This window comes from Mus caroli, chromosome 3 (assembly GCF_900094665.2).
Source record: "Mus caroli chromosome 3, CAROLI_EIJ_v1.1, whole genome shotgun sequence".
Classification (NCBI taxonomy): domain Eukaryota; kingdom Metazoa; phylum Chordata; class Mammalia; order Rodentia; family Muridae; genus Mus; species Mus caroli.
The window spans coordinates 91,427,184-91,434,169 of record NC_034572.1 but is presented as its reverse complement, the minus strand read 5'-3'; the positions used below and the strand labels follow the sequence as shown (position 1 = coordinate 91,434,169).

The window sequence follows — 6,986 nt, the reverse complement described above, 5'->3', positions numbered from 1 at the left end:
TCTCTCTCTCTCTCTCTCTCTCTCTCTCTCTCTCTCTCTCTCTCTCTCTCTCTCTCTCTCTCTCTGCCTCTACCTCTCTTACTGTCTAACTCTCTTTCTCTCTTTCCCTTCCCCCTTCTCTCCTCTTGGCCATGCCCCCCCCCACCTCTCTCTTTACCTTTTCTCTTTCCCCCTGCCTTTCTACAATAAAGCTCTAAAACCATAGACTGTCTCTGTTCATCAAGGCCCGGAGTTAAGGACTCTCGCCTGCATGGGAACCTCTCTCCCTCTGCCCTCTTTCCGAATCTCCGGGGCGGAGAGTGTCTCCCAGGGGCCCCTATTCTGTTCTCAGCTCCTCTGCCATATCCAGAGTGGGATGCCAGAGACTGAGAACCTGGTACTGGGGGCTGCCCCTTGCCCATCCCCCATCCCTGCCGCTGTATGGGGTCAGTGGCTTCACCCAGCCAGACGCCCACCCAGGGCTGAGTGAAAAATGTCCAGCAGTCCTCCTGTGTCCACCTGCCCAGAGCACAGGAACTATGGTGGGATGCGGGCACTCTCTCCTACTCCCTCTTCCCCTGTACCCACAACCCTGCATGTAGACAACTTTATTACATGCTGGATTCAGTATCAATGAGCATCTTAAATAGAATCTGTATTACTTATAAGACAATTGATGATCCAAGTGGGTCTCCTCAAAGAGTGGGGGGAAGGGCCCCTCTGAGAGCAAAAGGGGTCAATGGAAATTTTTTGTTAGTTCTTTTTAAAAATGATTATTACTAATTTTACATCTTGACCACAGTTTCCCCTCCCTCCTCTCACTGTCCCCCACCTCTCCCATGCCCCCCAAATCCACTTCTGCTCCTTTCTGCTAAGAAAAGGGCAGGCTTCCTATGGATATCAACCAAACATAACATAAAATTGCAGTAAGACACCTGCTCTTGTATTAAGGCTGGATGAGAACCCAGTATGAAGAAAAGGGTTTCAAAAGCCAGCAAAAGAGTCAGAGACAGCACCTGCTCCTACTGTTCGGAGTACTTCAAGAAGACTCAACTACCTAGGTCAGTTGCTTACAGGCTCCCTGGTTATCAGTTCAGTCTCTGTGAACCCCTATGAGCCAAGGTTAGTTGAGTCTCTGGGTTTTCTTGTAGTATTTTTTACCTCCTCTGCCTCTTCTGCAGTAGTCTCCAAGCCCTGCCTGATGTTTGGCTGTGTGTCTCTGCATCTGTTTCCATAAATTGCTCGGTGAAGCCCTTTTGATGACAGAGGGTATAGAAGAATATCATTAGAAATCATTTCATTCCCTTTTTTCCAGTCTAGTTTTGTTCTATCCTAGGTCTCTGGACCTTCAATCAGTGTCAGAGAGGGATGGGCTCCCTCTCATGGCATGGATCTTAAACTGGCTAGCCACTCCTACAATTTCTGCACTGCCTTTACCTCAACACATCTTAGAGGCAGGACAAATTGTAGGTCAAAGGTTTTGTGGCTGGGTTGGTGTCCCAATCCCTCTACTGGAAGTCTTCAAAACATAATAAGTAATAACTTGGGGTTGTCAATAGGAAAGTAGAGTCTAATAGCATAAAGGGTAGATATCTGCCCAGCTCTTCTGCTGTTTAAGGCTTATTGTAAATAATAAACGTTGTGTGTCTTTTATTCAGGAACAGAATGATAAAGGTGGGGTAGAAACTCCAGATTGGGATTAAAAATGTCTGCAACAAGTCTTGCCTGTGTACAGGAGATGGCTGGTTCAGTCTCTATATCCCCCATTGCTAGGAGTCTTAGCTAGGGTTACCTACTTTGATTTCTGAGTGTTTCTAGTGCACTAGTTTTCTAGCTCATCCCCAAGAAGGCCTCCCCCCGAATTCCAGTTGTCTCTTCCAGTACTCTCTTCCTCCTTCCTCCCTCCTCCCTCCAGCCTCCCAATTTTGATTGTTCAGCATGACTTCAGTGAAGAATAGAATACCTGAGCCTATCATATTTTTCCTGTAAACGTCCCTCCATCCAACCTGGTCCCTCCTGATTCCATCTCTCTGTAGCTCCCCCTTCCCCACCCTCTGTCTATTCAATTTTCCCTTCCCAGAGAGATTCATGAGTACCCTTGAGCTCTCCTTTTTACTTAGCTTCTCTGGGTTTGTGGAGCAGCATGGCTTTTTTTTTTTTAACCAATGGAAAAAATTTAATGTTCTAGTATTTGTGCAAATCTAGTTGTATTTTTTCTTCTTCTTAAAAGGGTTTCATCAATTCTTATATTAATGCTCTAATGGACCCATAAGAGACCTGATGAAATTGTGGACTTATCATTTATTTTGCAATTCTACACTTCACAGTGTTATGGTGCGTGAAGTGTCTGGGGAAGCTGTTGAAGTCTTGGTCTCCAGTGGGATGATTTGATCATTGGGAGGTGATTCAATTTTGAGGTCTCTACTCCATCAATGAATTATTTCATCAGTGGACTTATAATCTGATGGAATTATTGGGAGGTTGTAGGCAGTGGAATCTGGTTGAAATATGCTTGCCCTGAAAGGTGTCTCTTTTCTGTTCTCTCCCTCCTCCTCCTTGCCCTCCTCTGCCTCCTGGATAACCAGAGCAATGATGCTCAAAAATTCCACTCGGTCCTGATGCTTTGCTTACAGATGTAAGGAATGAACCAATCATGGGTAGAGGCTTCCAGAACTGTGAGTCAAAAGAAGTCTTTTATTCTCTGAAGTGGGTTTTCTCAGGTGCTTGTCACAGTGGCAAAGTCTCTAATACCGTCGGAGGATTTGTTCTTCTAATGGATTTGTGTTTGATTTAATGTTGTTCAGGTGGATTTACTGTTACTCAAGTGGTTTGGGTCACCTGGCCTGACTTCAGTGAGGAAGAGGATACACAAGCCTGCCATACTCTTCCTGTAAGCTTCCAGCTTCAGACAGCAACAGCAGCCTGTTAACCATAATGTAGTCCACACACCATACAGGATATTCCAGAGCTGGATTTAAGTGAAAACTTCATTTCAGAGAATGGCTGCTGATCATTTTGAGCCTCTGTTTCACTCTTGTACATCACAGGTTCCCAGATTTCCACCATCTATGGGCTCTAATATTATTTCCACACAGTCTCTATAATATTATTACACATGCACACATAATCCAGCTCTCTTGGGTCAGATAGATTGTGCCACTTGGGAAGGCTATTTCCTGGAAGTGTTCCTAATGTGGATGCAGTATTCATGGTGGGAATAAAAATCTACTAAAGAGATTTCAGTGTGAAGAATTTTGACGTGAGAAATAATGCAATTTTATGTGGGTAGAAGAAAAGGAGGGGGTGTAGGTAACACTGCTTTCTATTTAGAAGCCTCCAGTCTCACCAGAGAGGCATTCTGCTACCCTTCTCTGGCCTTACATTTTAGGACTAGCAGCTATTGGAGACAGCATGCACCAGTTTTGGTGTGTGTGTGTGTGTGTGTGTGTGTGTGTGTGTGTGTGTGTGTGTGTGTNTGTGTGTGTGTGTGTGTGTGTGTGTGTGTGTGTGTGTGTGTGTGTGTGTCTGTGTGTGTGTGTGTGTGTCTGTGTGTGTTTCTTCCAGGTGTAGCAGAGAGTTTATTTCAGACTATTCATCACAACTGGCTGTTGCTATTTGTTTATATACCTCTGTGTGGGGGGATGTGTTTTTGTCACATTTAGCTTGTCCTTATGATTGTACACCTTACTCATGTGATTCTTTTTAACCCTCAGAATATAAATTGTCAGATGCTCTGAATGAAGTTGGCTGTTGCATCATACTTTAACCTGACTCATTTATTGGCCCCATTCTCCTAGGTCCTACTGCTATTCTAAAGCAGTAAAAATGTGGCACCATGGACAGGGACTAAAGGTGGTTGTGATGTGAGTGAGGACCTCACAGAGGAGGTGAGTGAGAATAATGGGGTAGAAACCAGGGCAGGCTTTACCTCATGTTAAGCTTGTATGCTTTTTAAAGAAAGCGGGAGCACAAGTATTAAAATCACAACTATTGATTGTTTGCAAGTTGTTTATGATTATAACCCCTAGCTTCCAGAAGAAGGAACTTTAGGTGAAGAAGTATGGAACCAAGTCTGAAAGAATAATGAAAAGACATATAAACAAGGGGGAAAGATTCCCCATTCAATTTTGGGTCACTTGGGCACTAATTCACAGTTATGAAAATACTTAAGAAAGATAAAGAGGATACTAATTACTAGAAAGATATGTGTAATTTCTTGAATGAATATAAACTAGAAAATCAAACATTAAAATTGTTGGGAAAAACGGCAAAAAATGAGATTGTTTTTCCTATTCAGGCAAAATTAAAAGAAAAAACAGCACCACTGACTTGACCCTCAGCTCCCTGTATCTTCCATAGCCTGAAGATCATCCTGAAGCAAAATAAATCTAATCTTGAATTTTCTTCACTTCCTGATGAAGATTTGGGAGAGCCATGCAAATACTAGTTTACAACCTATTTGAAGTTGGGTATGCAGCCTCATGAATTGCACGTGTATTTCCAGTGCAATTTCTACATAATCAAAAGGTGCATATGCACCAACCCACCTATTTAAAACTCTATAAGGAAAGAGAGCATTGGATATTCCTCACATATTATCTCTCAAAGCAAAATAAGATCTACAGCTATTTGAATCCAAAACTAAAAGAGGCATTTGTGTATTGTGTGGATCCTTCATTACCTTTAAGCTTATTTATTTTCTCCACTATGTTGTCTCCTACAGGTATTATAGCACAAGAGGATAAACTTTGTAATGGTTATATTTATACCATTAGGACAATAAAACACTAATTTTTTTACCTTTCTCTTCTTGATTAATTAGTAAATTAAGGGAGAACCTAATATCAACAATTATACGGATTTGAGCCTTCCTATTTCTCGACAATAAACCAAAGTTAATTTCCTAGGGAGCCCATGAGTTTATTGAGCTTTACTTACAGAAGCCAGATGAGAAGCTGTCTACAGGAGTGTGGGTTACCCCAAAGCAACCACACTGGAGAGTCTTCACTTAGTATTAATGGTGGCTTCTCCATAACCATCTAGATGGAGCTCCCTTCCCAAGTCTTCCACAGTCGCTGTACTTGAGCCCCAATCTAAGCCACCAGAGCCATGGTCAGTTAGGGCAGAATTGCAAACAAGTGCTTAAGAGAAATGGCTAAATTTTCACGTGAGGGGCCAACAAATCTCCCTACCCTCTCTGTCTCTAGGAGAATGTCGGAAGACAACAAGCCCAGGTGGGATGATCTCTTGCAAGCAGGCATAGCTACTCTGATTAAGGTGGTGGTGGTCTGGTAGGAGAATATGCACTGGACAATAGGGGATGGTGTCATTTAAAAGTGAAAGAGGGCCCCGCGCCGCCCAGCCCCCTTCACTGAGTTCATCAGTCCTAGCGGAAGCGCCGCCAGCATGTCTGATAAACTGCCCTACAAAGTCGCGGACATCGGACTGGCCGCCTGGGGACGGAAGGCTCTGGATATAGCTGAGAATGAGATGCCAGGATTGATGCGCATGCGGGAGATGTACTCAGCCTCCAAGCCACTGAAGGGTGCTCGCATTGCCGGCTGCCTGCACATGACCGTGGAGACTGCTGTTCTCATTGAGACTCTCGTGGCCCTGGGTGCTGAGGTGCGGTGGTCCAGCTGCAACATCTTCTCTACTCAGGACCATGCAGCGGCTGCCATTGCCAAGGCTGGCATTCCAGTGTTTGCCTGGAAGGGCGAGACAGATGAGGAGTACCTGTGGTGCATTGAGCAGACGCTGCACTTCAAGGACGGACCCCTCAACATGATTCTGGATGATGGTGGTGACCTTACTAACCTCATCCACACCAAATACCCACAGCTTCTGTCAGGCATCCGAGGTATCTCTGAGGAGACCACGACTGGGGTCCACCACCTCTACAAGATGATGTCCAATGGGATACTGAAGGTGCCTGCCATCAATGTCAACGATTCTGTCACCAAGAGCAAGTTTGACAACCTCTATGGCTGCCGGGAGTCCCTCATAGATGGCATCAAACGGGCCACAGATGTGATGATTGTGGGCAAGGTGGCGGTGGTGGCAGGCTATAGTGATGTGGGCAAGGGCTGTGCCCAGGCCCTGAGGGGTTTCGGGGCCCGAGTCATCATCACCGAGATCGACCCCATCAATGCACTGCAAGCTGCCATGGAGGGCTATGAGGTAACCACCATGGACGAAGCCTGTAAGGAGGGCAACATCTTTGTCACCACAGGCTGTGTGGATATCATCCTTGGCCGGCACTTTGAGCAGATGAAGGATGACGCCATTGTCTGTAACATTGGACACTTCGATGTAGAGATCGACGTGAAGTGGCTCAATGAGAACGCCGTGGAGAAGGTGAACATCAAGCCCCTGGTGGACCGCTACTGGCTAAAGAATGGGCGCCGCATCATCTTGCTGGCTGAAGGCCGTCTGGTCAACCTGGGTTGTGCTATGGGACACCCCAGCTTTGTGATGAGCAACTCCTTCACAAACCAGGTGATGGCACAGATTGAGCTGTGGACCCACCCAGATAAATACCCCGTTGGGGTTCACTTCCTGCCTAAGAAGCTGGATGAGGCTGTGGCTGAAGCCCACCTGGGCAAACTGAATGTGAAGCTGACCAAGCTGACTGAGAAGCAGGCCCAGTACCTGGGCATGCCCATCAACGGCCCCTTCAAGCCTGATCACTACCGCTACTGAGTGCTAGGGCTGTCCTTCACCTTCCAGCTGCCATCCTTGTTCCGGGCCCTATCTCTCGTTCCCAAGAGCAAATGTCACCAACTTTGCAGTAGCCTGGACAGTGTTTCTCCCCCACACCTCTCCCCTTACCCCCCCTGGGGCTGGTCACTCTGTCTTTGACCTCTGCTGTATCCCTCATACTGTTCCAGGTGTGGCAGGGGAACGGAGAGGTTCCTGGGAGGCATCTGCAGGGGACATGACCTCAGAAGTCTTGGAAGTCCTGAGGCTGGATGTTGCTAGTGATGGTCACAAGCTATGTACCTTAT

General features: G+C 45.9%; 1 pseudogene across 1 annotated transcript; it reads left to right on the top strand.

Moving 5' to 3' along the window:
• The first annotated feature begins 5,331 nt into the window (after positions 1–5,331).
• On the top strand, positions 5,332–6,980 carry LOC110291131 (annotated as a pseudogene). The gene has a single exon (XR_002377531.1). The product of XR_002377531.1 is annotated as an adenosylhomocysteinase pseudogene (transcript).
• Positions 6,981–6,986: the final 6 nt, after the last annotated feature.